This window comes from Elaeis guineensis, chromosome 2 (genome assembly GCF_000442705.2).
Source record: "Elaeis guineensis isolate ETL-2024a chromosome 2, EG11, whole genome shotgun sequence".
NCBI lineage: Eukaryota > Viridiplantae > Streptophyta > Magnoliopsida > Arecales > Arecaceae > Elaeis > Elaeis guineensis.
The window spans coordinates 120,684,132-120,698,941 of record NC_025994.2 but is presented as its reverse complement, the minus strand read 5'-3'; the positions used below and the strand labels follow the sequence as shown (position 1 = coordinate 120,698,941).

The following is a 14,810-nucleotide window of genomic DNA, read 5'->3' as shown; positions in this document are numbered from 1 at the left end:
CATCTGACCGGGTCGAAGTAACAATTAGACCACGGCAGCGACAGCATGCGCCCGGACCAGCTCTATGGTTTAGAATGAGGATACCGGGGAAAAACTGGAAATCTTCAAGATGACTTGGTGATTGGCAAGAACAACAGCAAAAATTGTTTACCAAACGAAGCGCGCGCACATCGAACATGATAACTCATGTCGTAGATTTATTGGCAAGACGCAGCAACTTCACAGCACAACCACTGGTAGGAGCTATAACATGCCTCTGCTTAAAAAGGCACTATTACATAAAATTTATTCGATGGGAAAGATTCCTCTAAGCTATGGATAAGAATATGCCTGCCGTGGTGGAGGATTCTTGAACTTATTTTACTGGGTAAATGGGCGTCTTGGCAAGACCACAAAGCCCTTCTGGTGGACCAGCTTCACGTTGGATGAACATGAATCCATTCACACCCCAATCTTCACCCCATGAATTCTTCAACGCCCAATATTTAGACGACGGATCCAAGGTGTCTTGTATCCCGTAACCAACAACAGTCATAGCGTGGTTCTGACAAGTTCCACACGGACCTTTGAACAGACCACCGCTGTACCACTTGATGTCTCTCGGATTTCTGGTGCAAAGGGCAATTGCAACAGGCTGGTTCGCGACCGCCTGCTTGAGCGCAGACTCGTTATTTGGAGGCACCGCCTCGTAGCTGCGAATAGTTGCTACCGGGGGAACTCCGCCTCGGCACTCGCCTTGACGTCCCGTGTAACTGTAATTAAGTGCCGCCGCTATGCCTCCATTCACGAGGACGAAAAAGAAGGCGCGGTCCCGGCCTCCCCCCTTGCATCCATGGCTCGCAACATCACAGTCCACGAGTTGTTGCACCGACACAGGGGCCAAAAGCCCAGTCTTGATTGCATTAATTCCTTCAATGGCAGCTGCAGCAGAGAACGCCCAACAGCTCCCTGCATGGTGGTTGGTGGTCGTGTAAACTTCTTATTTGAATGTATTCCGTTATTCTTTAGATTTAAATAGCGTATTGCGAGTTCATAAGAATTATAATCTTACCGCAGTGGCCTTGACTCTCGCAGCGAGTGACTGCATCACTGGCTATCCAGTCCACGACTTCGGGCACGTCGGTCACGTTGGCATACCGAAAGCTTCCTGTCATGGACTCCAAATGCGGAGGGGTTGGGTCAAGACATGAGTCCTGATCCTCCTGGAACTCTTCGTCGGTCATATCCGCGAAATGGTTGAGGCCGAGCGTATACGTACGATTGCCAGCTTTGTTTGCGGACTCGATGTACTCATAGTTGTCCTTGAAGATTTGGAATCGCCGCTCCTCCTCTGCTGCATCTGTATAGACCCGCCCATATTTAGCCATCCACTGCTTGAACTTTGTCCGCACGGATGCATCACCGATAGCACCAGCTATGGCTCCAGCGATCCAAATATCCAGAATTAACAACGCAAGTACGCAGCATCGGTGAGCCATTGCTGTGTGAAAACTTTGGGATGATTGAAGTTAGGTGGGTTAAGTAGCTAGATAGCGTTGGAGGGTGATAAGTAAATTATAAAAAAACAAAGGATGAAATCCCTTTGTATTCAATGGTATGTCACTGCTATTAGGTTCAATGAATCAAATCCTAATGATAAGGAAACTTACACAGCAACTTTGGAAAAATCATATAATGACAAAATAGGAAGGGTAAGTTTGGAAGGTGATCAAACTGCTCTTCTAAAAATAAATAGCTAAAATGAATAAGAAAAAAAAAAGAATAAAGATCATGATTGCCTCCCATAATAACCGGGCACAATATGAAGGAAAGTAATGGTCATGGTAGAAAGCAAAGTAATTAAACTCGATCCGACCCAGCCGGTTGGACTGGAAACCCGATGACCCGGCCATGGGATCGAGTCGGTTGCCTAATTGAACCGGCTATGCTTAAAACCCATTGAAATTCAGGCGAACCGGTCGGTTGGACTGCGAACCGTTTGACCCGATAAAATCCGGTTGAGGCAAATCCGATTAAATTACTGACTTACCGTTCATCTTCATCGCTTATCTCCCGAAGTCTCGATCGTCCCTTGGGCTTCAACTTTCCAATCCTGGCTTCCCATGTTCAAACTCCGTCGGCGTCTTCTCCTTCCTCGGTGACCAAGTCGGCAACGGCGGCAGCGAACGGAGACTAAGAACGAGCCGACGAGGACGACGGAGCCTCCGGTGAGTAAATGATGCTAACCCTCTTTTTTTTCTTAAATCTCCAATGAATAGGCCCAACCGCCCAAGATCGGCCCCTCTGCCTCCTCCATCCGCGACCGACGACCTCCTCCCTCTGCTCCCTCCTTCTCCGCTCGACCACCCTGCCTCCTCCTCTATCGACCGAGACCTCCCTCCTCCGCTCCTTCTCCGCTCGGCCCCCTCCCCCCTCCGCCTCCTCCTCCTCCGCCGCTCGACCCCCCCCACCTCCTTCTCCCCATCTGAGACCTCCCTTTGCCTCCTCCGCTCGGTCCCCTCCTCCTCCACCTCTACCATCCAAACATCTTTCCTCCATCTCCTCCTCCTCCGCTCGACCCCCTCCGCCTCCTTCTCCCCGTCCGGGACATCCTTTCTCTGCCTCCTCCTCTGGTCGGCTTCTTCCCCCCTCTGCTCGGCCCCCTCCTCCCTCCGCCTCCTCCTCCATCTAGGGCTCTAGGCATTAGTGGGACTGAGGGTTAGAACTTAGAAGCTGTGACGGTACAGGAAAAATTTTTTTTTTGACGAGTGCAGTGCTATGTCACACGGTGATGCAATGGACTACTGTTCGTGATCTCACTGTAAGTCCCACTCTGTGGGATCATGAAAAAAAATGAAAAAAATTGTTGATGATTTATTACTGTTATTTTATCTTCTACTTATAAATTATAAATTATAGTTTAATTTAATTTTTTTTATAGATTATCAAAATGACTTCTGTTGAGGAGACTATTCCATCTATGAGTGATACAAGTAATACTTCATCTTCTGGAGTTAGAGGTAAAAGTAATCCTGCATTGAATCATTATAGAGAACCTCCATAACTTAATGATAATGCCAAAAGGATGAAGTTGGCATGTTTGTATTGTGGAAAGGTATTTGCTGGTGGTGGGATCAATCGCTTCAAACAACATCTTGCAGGAGTAAAAAGAAAAGTAGAACCATGCCGCAAGATACTGGCTGATATTCGCCATCAAATAATACAAAATATTCAAGCTATTGGTGAGAAGAAGAAAAGAGCAAAGACAATGGATGAAGATTACAATCCCTTTAGTGCAAGGCATAAGGAACATGAGGAACAAGTATATTATAGGCAATTGGATGAAGATGATGGCATACAAGAAATTCTTCACTCATCAAACAAGTCTACAAGTAATGCAAAAAGTAAAAATATAGAAGGTGAAAAAAAAATAATTAAAAATATTTAAAAATTATTTTATGTCAAGAACAACTCCTGGTGCTCAACCAACTATAAAAAGCTTTTTACAAAACAAAGAAGCAGTTAAAAGGTGTGATTTTGCAATGGTAAAATGGATAATAGATGCTGTGTGCCATTTAATGCTGTCAACTCTAAGTATTATCAATGCATGATAGATGCCATTGCTAGTATGGGGCCTGGTTACAAAGCTCCAAATTTTCATTCTGTTCGTGGTTATTTGTTAAGCAAGAATGTTGATGAGGTAAAAAGTTATGTTGAAAGTTTTTGTGCAATATGGAAGAAAACAAGATGCATAATCATGGCTGATGGATGGATAGATCAAAGACAGCTGATATGTTATACAAGTTGTTCAAAGAAATTGTTATATCCATTGGTTCTGAAAATGTGGTTCATGTAGTGACTGATAATGCTGCAAATTATGTTACTGTCGGTAAGAAGTTGGAACAAGACTTTTCCACTCTTTTTTGGTCACCTTGTGCTGCTCATTGTCTTAATCTCATTATGCAAGCTATTGGTAAGTTAGTTTCAGTTAAGAACAAAGTAGCCCATGCTGCAAGTATCACAAAATATATTTATAATCATTGCTATCCTTTGTATTTGATGAAAAAATTTACTAGTGGAAAGGAGATAATTCATCCGGCATCCACACGTTTTGCTATCAATTTTATTGCTTTACAAAGCATTTTGGGCCACAAAGATGCATTAAGAGCAATGGTGACTTATAGAGAGTGGACAACTTCAGCTAATGCTAAAGATAGTAAAAGAAAAAAGCTTGTCGATGATATGCTTAATTCTCTTTTTTGGAATGCATGTGCAACCATTGTTAAACTAACGGAGCCTTTAATTCGAGTTTTGAGGATTGTTGACAGTGATGATAGACCTTCAATGGGCTACTTGTATTATGTTATGCATCAAGCTAGAGATAAAATGATCAAAAGATTTAGAAGGAGAAAGACTGTAGTTGAACCTTATTTGAGGATAATCGATTCTCGGTGGGATCTACAATTACATCAAAATCTTCATGCAGTTGGATTTTGGTTGAATCCTTATTTTCGATATGACTCATAACTTATGGATAAACATCCTCGTAGTATTTTTGGACTCTTAGATGTCATAGAGAGGTATTTATTTGGTAATCCAACCTTGTAGGTTAACTTAACTAATGAGATGAGGTTATTTAGAAATACAGAGGCTGACTTTGGATGCTCATCGGCTATAAATGATCGAAGTCGCTTAGCTCCAGATAAGCTTGTTTCTTAGTTATGTCCTTATGCTTTCATTGATATAAAATTTTTTCAACTGCATTCTATTTTAACAAATACAATATTTTGTATTTAGATAAATGGTGGATCACATATGGAAGTTGTGCACCTAATTTGCAAAAGTTGGCTATTCGTGTTTTAAGCCAAACTTGTAGTGCGTCCGGGTGCGAGAGAAATTGGAGCATCTTTGAACATATTTATTCTAAAAAGAGAAATAGATTAGAGCACCAAAAACTTAATGATATGGTATTTGTGCACTACAATTTGAGAGTACAACAAAAGTAATTTTATTATGAATGATATCCAATTTTTTTTATTTATTTTTTATTATATAATTTTTAAACTAACAAGTATTAAATATAGGTTTTATTTCAAGGGTCGCAACTATGATCTTATTGACTTTAAATTGTTTGGTGATAATGATGCGTGGGTATTAGTTGATGAGCCATCAGAGTTAACTAGTGAAGAATTGAAAACTTTTCACTGTGAATTGGTATTATGTTCTATTCAAAAAAATGATAATAATGGTGAGTAAATTATTTTATTATATAATTTATGAATAAAATATCATTACAATTTCATGAGATATGATTTTTCTTTTTAACTTTTTGTTAAATTTGTGACTTTGTAGATATATTGAACTTAGAAGATTTGGATGCTAATGATGGTGAAAATAATGGAAATGATGTCAATAGGAGAGAAGATGGAGAAGATGAAAGTATTGCAAGTCAAGAAGATGTTTTTGCAAATATTGACATAAATTTCAGTCCATTAGCTTGAATTTTTATATTGTGTACTTGTTTATTACTTTTAATTTTTTTTTAAAGATATTGAAGTGAAATATCGTATATTATTGTGTACTTGTTTGTTAAAACTTTTGATCTTGCTAGCAGATGTGGATGGTTATATTTTAAAGTTAGGTTATATGTTTGAGCTTGTATCAAATTTTGATATTTCTAGATATAAGATTAGCAGTTGGTTGGGTACATATATCTTTACCAGCTTCGTTTGTGTGGTTGAATAATGCATGCTTGCTAATTGCTAAAATTTATAAATTCATAGCTTATTATCTGATGAAGCTTTTTATGATTTATGTTATTGTGGATATAATGCATGAGGTACCATGAAGGCATGGATTATGCGATAGAAATATCAAATAAGTTTAAACTATTAGTTAAGCAGTTATTATGAATTTATAACTTTATGCCATTAAATGTTTATATTCATGAATATTTTAATCTAATTATTTTATTTATGAGATTATAGTTGTGTTTCATTTGTATTTTGATACTTGCAGTATTGAAATATATATTATCAGGACTCTTATTATATTTTTGGATATAAACAGATTATTAAATTTTATATTTTATGCTTTATGCCTTAACCCGCCGGTTCAACCATTGATCCGACGGTTGGATCGCTGATCCACTGATCCGATGTCTTGTAAGGATTGATGCTCGGACTGGGTTTAATAACATTGGTAGAAAATAATCAAATTTGTCTTCACCCACAAGTCCCTTAGGATGGAACACTATGTTTAGAAGGTGATAAAATAGCCCTTTTAAAAACAAATAGCTAAAATAACGTGAAAAAAATAAAGGCAAGGTCTCGATTGCCGCCTATAACAATCTGCGGCAGTGATCTTGGCATCATCATGATCACAGCCGTCTCAACACAACACATTAGTATATATAGCTTGATTATATGTTCCAAAATGAGCATCAACAACGACTAATATGGAAAATGGATCTTTAATGATATGGTGGAGAATATGCCAGTGAATCAGATCTAATACGGTAGTGAGTCATATCCAAAATAGATGGAGAACACTGTGCCATAGTTTGGGAGTGCACCATGGAGTCCCTGTGCTCAGATATCAAATTAGTCAAAACTTTAATTCAAGATTTGGCATCAAATATGGTGCTCAGGAACACGTATAGAGTTTGCAGCAACCTGCAACTTTAGACCGAAACACTTTTTGGTTCTTGTTTCTTCGCTCCTTCGCTCCTTGTGGCAGCGGGTTCATTCCTTCGCTCATCATTCACAAGACTGCTTCAATTTGGCTTAAGTGGATAGACAACTCCAAGTGACGACACATATTTCGAGGTATTAAAGGATTTCAATTGGTTGATGATACGCGTCTATTATGTGCAGAAAAAAAGTGTGTCTTTTCGCTGCATGCAAAGACAATTCTTTTGGCCTTCGAGAGTGCCTTAGCTCTCAGAATTAATCTTCATAAAAGCTTGATTGTGTGCTTGAATATGTAGAACTTTGAAGCCTCCTTTTTTGCCTCATTGTGGAATTGCAAGAAAGAAGAACTGCCTATCTCCTATCTTGGACTCTCCTTTTGTGATCAAAAACCCCCAAAGCATTGTTGGTTGCCTTTATCGAAAAAAGTTAACTCTAGATTGGCATCTTAGAAGGATAAACATCTTTTTTGAGGCAGTAGCGTTACACTTCTCAATATAATTTTATCATCTTTGCCGCTTTACTTCATATCGGTATTTAGACTCCCTAAATGAGTTCTGTCCAAACTTGATCAACTTTACCCCGCTTCTATGTGGAAGAGGGAAGAGAAAGTTTGTGGATTTTATAGCTTGGTGAATTGGACTTAGTTTGCGGATCAAAGGAACAAAGAGGTCTGAGAATTAAAAATTTAGAGCAAGTTAATCTTGCCCTCTGGACCATATGGGTTTGAAAATATATTATTATATCTACCTCCCTACGGTGGAAGCTAGAGTTGGAACCGGACCGGATCAAGTCGGACCCTATTCTTATCCGAGCCTGATCCAAAATAATTTTTCGAGCTTCAGATTGGGCTAAGATCTGATTTTTTTGAAAAGCTCGACCCCTGTTCGAGCTCGGCTCGAGCCCAATTGGGCTTAAGCCAGATTTCTCTCCTGCTCAGCTCCCTGGCACGCCGCCTCGGCCTGGTAAACGACGTCGGAGTCTCACTGGAGGGCCTCCTTGACTGCTTGCCAGTGGCCTACTCTGCCTACGACTAGCTTAACCCTCGAATCTCGTTTAGCCGCAACATTGCTGAAGGTGACCAGCTCGCCCCCGCCTCGACCACCACCCCGGTAGAGTCTTCCTGTTAACCGTCAGAAATCTGCGAGCCGGAGACCGCCAGCAATGACCTTGTCGACTTCAAATTTTGGCTCGACGATCCCGTCGTGATGCTGCCCGCTGATGAGCTCTTCTCTGACGGAAAACTGGTCCCGCTACAGTCGGCACTGACCGCGTCGAAGCTTCCTCTGGCATCCACTGATGAAATCCGGTTGCCCGAGCCACTCAAGTCGTGGCGGAGGGTGGAGAACGCCGTCGGATTGGACCCATACTTCTTCTCTCCCAAGGGGCCGTAGTGTTCCAATTTGTGAAGGGAGATCCTCGGCCTCAACAAGGCACAGACCCGAAAGCTCGATTCTCGAAAGCCCCCCGTCGCCGCTTCCAAGAATGCGAACACCAAATCTCTGAAGCATTTCCTCCACCGAGACCCTAGATCACCGTCGGCAGACTCATCCTTCCGCCTCCCACTGCTCCACGACTTGGACTCAGAGTCGGTGTCCTTCTTCTCCCGGCTGTCCTCCTCCCGTCCCAACCATGAGGACCTCCCCTGGATCTCCCTCGACTCTGAAAAGCCGACGGCCCAGACCCTGATCTCGCTGAGCCGAAACCCATCGCTAGTCCGGATGGCCTGACCGAGATCTGCCTCGACCATCACGATAGGCGAATCCCAGCAAGGATTGGTTGGACCTCGATCCGATGAATGGCAGATCCGGGGGTGGAGTCACCTTCACCGTGGGGTTTGTCTATGGACAGCCCCCGGATGAACCCGACGGGGAAAATCGTATTCCAGGGCTTGGAAAGGAGCTCGAGCAGCCCTGGAAGCTTCCACAGCAGTCCTTCCGATTTAGTTATAGTTGGGCTCGGATCTGAGCCAGGCCAAGGCTCTGTCTGAGCCCGATCTGAAAACAAAATAGGTTCTATTTTTTAGCCCGAGCCTGGTTTGAATGATTTCAAATTGAGCTCGAAACCGGCCTGGCTCAATGGGCCTCGAGCATGTCCGAGCCCTCTTCCAATCCTAGTGAAAGCAAATCAAAAATGCATATTACTTGAAAAAACTACTTGGTTCGAGATCAAGAAAAAATTTTAGAAAGATGTTTCCAATCTCGAAGAATGTATATAAACATTTCAATGCTTTTTGGATCTCTCTCTCTCTTTCAAGCTCAGTGATGGATCCAAAATTCATTTTTGGAAGGACCAATGGTGTGGCCCTACACCTCTTGCTTATCTCTTTGAAGCTTTGTACCCCTTGGTTGTTTAGCAAAACTGCTCTATAGCTTCACAATGATCAAAGAGATTCTTGTCTTGGAAGATTAAAGTTAGAGGATCACTTTCTCTTCTCCAACATAGACAACTGTGCATTCTCAAAACTTGTATTGCCAACATCAAGCGTCTAGAATTGCTGATGTCCCTTCTTGAAAGCTCACTATCACTGGGCTATTCACTGTGGATTCATTTCATGGGTTCATTAACAATGGAGGAATTGTTTGTCCATACTACAAGATGATATGGAAAGCTGCTACACCTGAGAAGATCAGGATGTTCTTGTGGCTGGCGCTTCGAAATAGACTGCATACTGCTGAAATTTTGGCCAAAAAAAAAGATGGCAAATAAACTTCAAATGTGTTCTACGTGGATCTAACTCCAAAACCATCTCCCATCTCCTTACTAGGTGCTCCTTCGTGCGTGGGATCTGGATGGACCTACTTGTGAATCTGAACATCTCCGATCGGCCTTCAAATTTACCTGATTTGTGGATTGTTTGGAGGAAAAGAAAATTGGATGCCTTAATTAGAAAAGCTACTGATCAACTTCTTGCCGCTTTGTGCTGGAAAATTTGGAAAGAACGTAACGCAAGAATCTTTAACATTACTCTAAGTTTGTAGTTCTTCAGAAAATTCTCCAATCTTTTCATAGTTGGCTCTACATCTACGGGCTAGGAATTCAAGACAGCCATGAAATACTTTGGAGAAAGCTTCAACCATTGCTTCAGCAGCCAGTGGATTCGCCTTGAGTATCAACTACTTTGTTGTCTTGCAGTCGCTGAAGGTTCTACACTTCACGATATCTGATGGAAGCATTGGGCGTGGGAGTTGTTGTACTCTATTTTTAGACCCTGTTCTGCACGATTTTGCTGATCTTGATTTTCTCTGTTGTGTAGCCCACTGTTCTTCATAAGTTTCTGGCTTTTTTTCTGCTGTACATTCTTTTCTTTCTGTATCTTACTCCTTCTTGCAATAAAGCATTGGTGACTAAGGCTGGCCCTTAGTCTCCTTTTCCATCAAAAAAAAAAAATTCTTTAAGTGACGACACTGTTTTGTTCTTGTTTCTGTTTTTTTATTTCCTTCTTTTATTCTGTTGAATTTTGCTGATATGTATTGTTTCGCTGATTCACGGTCTCTATACCTCCTAGTTTCAAGTGTGATCTCTGTCAACCTATTCTTAGGATGGTGCACGACTGCAATGGTATGGAGCTGCTGGGAGGAAAGGAACTCAAGGATGTTCCTTAACAAAAGCTCAACAGAGAAGGTGTTGTTTTGGAAGTTGCTTCTTCTGTTCAATGAGTGGTCTATTTTCTATAATCAGAATGAGCTGCCTACTGTTGCAATAGTGGCTGTGTGCAACTCTTCAACGGATAGCTCAATCTTTTGTGCCTGGAGTCCTTGATTCCCCAGAGGACTTTCTGCTGTGATGTACAACTTGTTTGTAGTTGATATCTTCTTTCTTGCTTCTGATTTCTAAATTTGCTTTAACTCCTTTCTGTAGCACTAAGCAACTGTATATATTTATCCTTTGACAACTTCTTTCTGAAACTCTTATCATCTGTACATTTTTATCCTTCTAATAAAAATTGGGTGGCTGTTTTCTAGCCTCCCTTAATTTCTAAAAGAAAAAAAAAAAAATTTAGACTGAAACATTCATACAAAGTTAAAAATTAATGTAAACCTTTAAATATTAATATAAACTTGACATGATGGTTAGCATTATATTAAGTACCAAATACCAAATTATAAATTATAAGCCACAGTATTTGTTAATAAAATTATAATTAGTTGCATATACTTATAGACCACATTTAAATGTGTGTAATTTTATAGGTTAAATTTGCTAATTCGATGTCCAGGGCATTGAGGTGGGATTGGGATGGGTTGGCAGCGGGATGTGCCTCCTATATTTATGGAATAAAGCTCTTCCAGTAACTTGAGATATTGCAGCAAAGTGGGCAAACTTAAGGTATTGCAGCAAAAGAGGCAAACATGCATTAGATCTCAACAAAATGCTCCCTTAGATAGATTTAACACCTAGAATTTAGTGCTCAAAACAGTAACCGCCATCAATGGTTAGTTTTCGCTTGGAAGAATACCATCCATTTGTGCACCTCAAAGGAATACACAGTCAATATAGCGGACTATCAATCTAAGTGCCATATCATGAATTTTAGAATGTTGCACAATAGACACCATATTTTTGCACCCACATGATGCACAGATAAGAGAGTTTCAAAAATGCATTTTTTTTTATTTTAGGTCTTTATAAGTCCAAATCATAATCAAGAAGCATGGCTCTTTGATTTGGATGTCCTGTCATAAATTTCATGATCACTACATGTATACATATATTATGATTGAATTTTTAATATTTTTATATGGCCCACCTACCTTCCTACCTTTTGTCTGAGCACTCTATGGTGCCCTAGGTGCCTCCATACCGTAACTGACTTTTAAAACACTAGTTCAATTATATAGCAATTGGCCTCCATCATAAAGCAAGGGACAAGAGTTTCAGCACTTTAAGGGATATAAATTATAAAGTTAGGAAAGTAGCTTCAGTATTCAGCAACGGGAAGTTTGTTCCTGGGGTTTGCGAACCATTCGGCATATGCAATGTCATAAAGGTTCGGAGAAAAGGAACATGCATGCATTCTCCCTGCAAAAATAAATAAATCCATTGTGGTTACCTATAAACTTTGATTCTTAAATTATATATATATAATTATTTAAAAACAAGTCTTTTTGTTCAGAGCTAGAAAAAGTAGTCGCGCGTCTTAAATATGTAAGCGAAGGTTGGACGGGAGCGTTGTTAATGGGCTCACTTCCACGCCCCAAGTTCATCACCTTCAGTACATACTTTGGCCCGTCTTAACTATGTCAGTAAGGAGCGTTGTTAATGGGCTCACTTCCACGCCCCAAGTTCATCACCTTCAGTACATACTTTGGCCCGTCTTAACTATGTCAGTAAGGAGCGTTGTTAATGGGCTCACTTCCACGCCCCAAGTCGCAGCCCATCATCACCTTCAACGAATAGATTGGCCCATACGAAAAGTCCGAAGTAATAATGAGTGGGACCCAATCTATAGAAGGGGGAGAAATTAATAGCCAAAATGTAGACATAATTAAGCGATGCATATGGCCAAAATCACCATTTACCAAGCAATCCGTATAGCCAAAATCACGACTTGCCATGTGCCATATGTTTCCCATGGAGTGACACATTTCGTGAATCACATAATAAATTAGTTGCCAAATTCATAATGGTCGTTGGATATTATAAGCCTTGTCTCGGTTTGTAAGGGAAAACATATGTAAATCCACTTCAATGTAACATAGATCCTGGACAAGAGTATCTTTTCTACCTTACAAAGGAGGTTTTGTATAAGCCTTTCATGAAGCTGTCTCATGTTCTGATGTATAAAGCCTTTGGCTTTCATAAGAGAAACACTCAATGCTGTTTTTACCTAAGAGTGATCACTTGACTCAGACTGGAGCGGTAAGGTTCTTAATTCTCCATTTTGACTGAGCTATGCTTGTAACTTCCGTCGAAGTCGAGGGAAAACACCGATGCTATAAACCGGGCATGGAAGTTTTCCAGTTTTAAACAAAAAAGTTAGCAGATATTGAGTTCAGAACAGGAAAGAGCTTGGGAAATCCAATAAAGAGAGCAAGAGCCTTAGACCTGCTAGTTACTAGCGGCAAATGGGGAAAGCTGGTTTCATCATTCACCAACATCACATGGACACTAATTTAATTTGGGGATAGGTGCTGATCTACTGCTTCAAATGAACAGTGGATGAGTCCACGCTCCTACTTCCTTTAAGTTTTCATAATAAAATATTGCACATTAACCTCATGATCAGGTTTGAAAGCTATTGATAACCGTGCTTATGAATTATATTTTTCTTGGCCAACCAAAAAACCGCTTTGTTAAATTATGATTTATTTTTACATGTAGAGCGAGGTCACACTTTCCAGAGACCCAACGCAAGAGACTTGGGACCATCTACGGGTTTTACCCTGCAAGAATATAAGTAATTTAACGGGGGCTCGTCCACTTTGCCTCTATATCAATAAGTCATGCTGGGACGTAGAGCTCGAGGTCTCCCATCTCCCACTTTGCCTCTCTACGTTCAATTTATTCTGTAGTCTTAACGGTCTCGTTTCTATTTCACCATATTCCAAGGTCCTGTCACGTGATCCACTTGTTTCCGCTGCTTTTTTTTTTTTTTTTTATTTCACCGTATTCATTTCCACGTGATCGAGTTGTTTTTTTTTTTTTTTTTTTTTTTGGGTAAAGATGATCCAGTTGTTTTCGACTCCTGCTGTTCTAATACTAATCAGTGAGAGTGCCAGGCCATGGACCACACGTTGCACTACATCAGCAAGAAGCAGGGATTGTTTACCTTGAAAATTTTTTAAAAAAATCAAGCAAGAGCGCAATATACTATTGTTAGTAACGATCTTATCAAACAAACGAAATATGGATCCCAGGTACGAAAACCCTCTGCCAATATTTTGCAAAGAAGGGCTCGAGTTGTATCTTTCATATAATGTCAACTATTGGATAATATAATAGCTGCTTTAAAACTTATGCAAATAAATGAAAAAAATATTTGAATTTTTTGAGAGCTATGCGATGCACGATTCATTAGTTAATATCGTAGAAGAAGATCAATCATTCTCTTGTGTAAAACATACAATCTAAATACCGTCAAAATCTAAAAAATATAAATGCAAGTAGAAATCTATCGAGCTCTATATTTTAACAAGAAATATTGGCATGCCATTCAGTAGCCGACTCAAGTATGCATTTTCTTGTCATACAAAACTCCATCTTATAACATGTACATTTTTTTTTTTTGATAAATATATACCTTGGTTAGATAGGGATTCTCTTAGCAAAGTGAAAACAGATTATTATTTATATAATACATAAAAATATAATTAACTAAATATTGCCACAACCATTCCTCATTCTCTTACATCTGTCAGGTCTCCGAAAAAAAAGATATTTTGGCAGGCTTATAAAAAGAAAATTTATAGTTTTTAAGTGCTTCTTGTGGGAAATGACTTGGCTCCAATGATATCTGAAAGTAATCATTTGCTGGATAAGTTGAAGCTAATTAAATAGTTGCTTATGAAAGAAGTTTAAATAATAAACTAACACATAATTTATATTTATCTGAAGCATCTGCTTAATCAATTGAAGCTGCCCACTAAATTAGGTAAATTGACTGAATTGTAATTTAGATTGACCCATCGAGTCAAAACCAAATATTTTAAGTTCTCTAGATATTAGTTTGGCTCTCTTGATCTGAACTCAAACTTCAGTGAAATAACATCTGGATCTACTTTTATAAAGTGCACAGAAAAGCATGCCTTTGCATCACGTATCTTCTTTTTAACATATTTTTTATCCTTTTTTTCTTTTGGGTGGTAAGCGTTTTATGAAAAAGCACAAACCATGCCCGAGCGTCAGCAACTAATTAAAAGCTAATTTGAGCAGGACTCTAGGAATCCTTACCATATAATATGTTCAGCAATGCTACGGCAACCCAAAAACATCACCCAGAAGAGTCACTCGGCTCGTGGCCCCAATCACGTTGCTTCATTTAATGGCACACTCTTTAATCGAGGATGCCAGCTCAAAGGAAGAAATCAGGATACACCACATCATCCGAGTGACCTCTTGTTTAAGTTACTCAAGCATTTTCCTAATATTTTACGAGAAGCCACCATGCCCTTATTAGGAGGTGATTCACTGAGCATGGAA

General features: G+C 39.9%; 1 pseudogene; it reads left to right on the top strand.

Moving 5' to 3' along the window:
• The first annotated feature begins 3,064 nt into the window (after positions 1–3,064).
• On the top strand, positions 3,065–8,658 carry LOC105039884 (uncharacterized; annotated as a pseudogene).
• Positions 8,659–14,810: the final 6,152 nt, after the last annotated feature.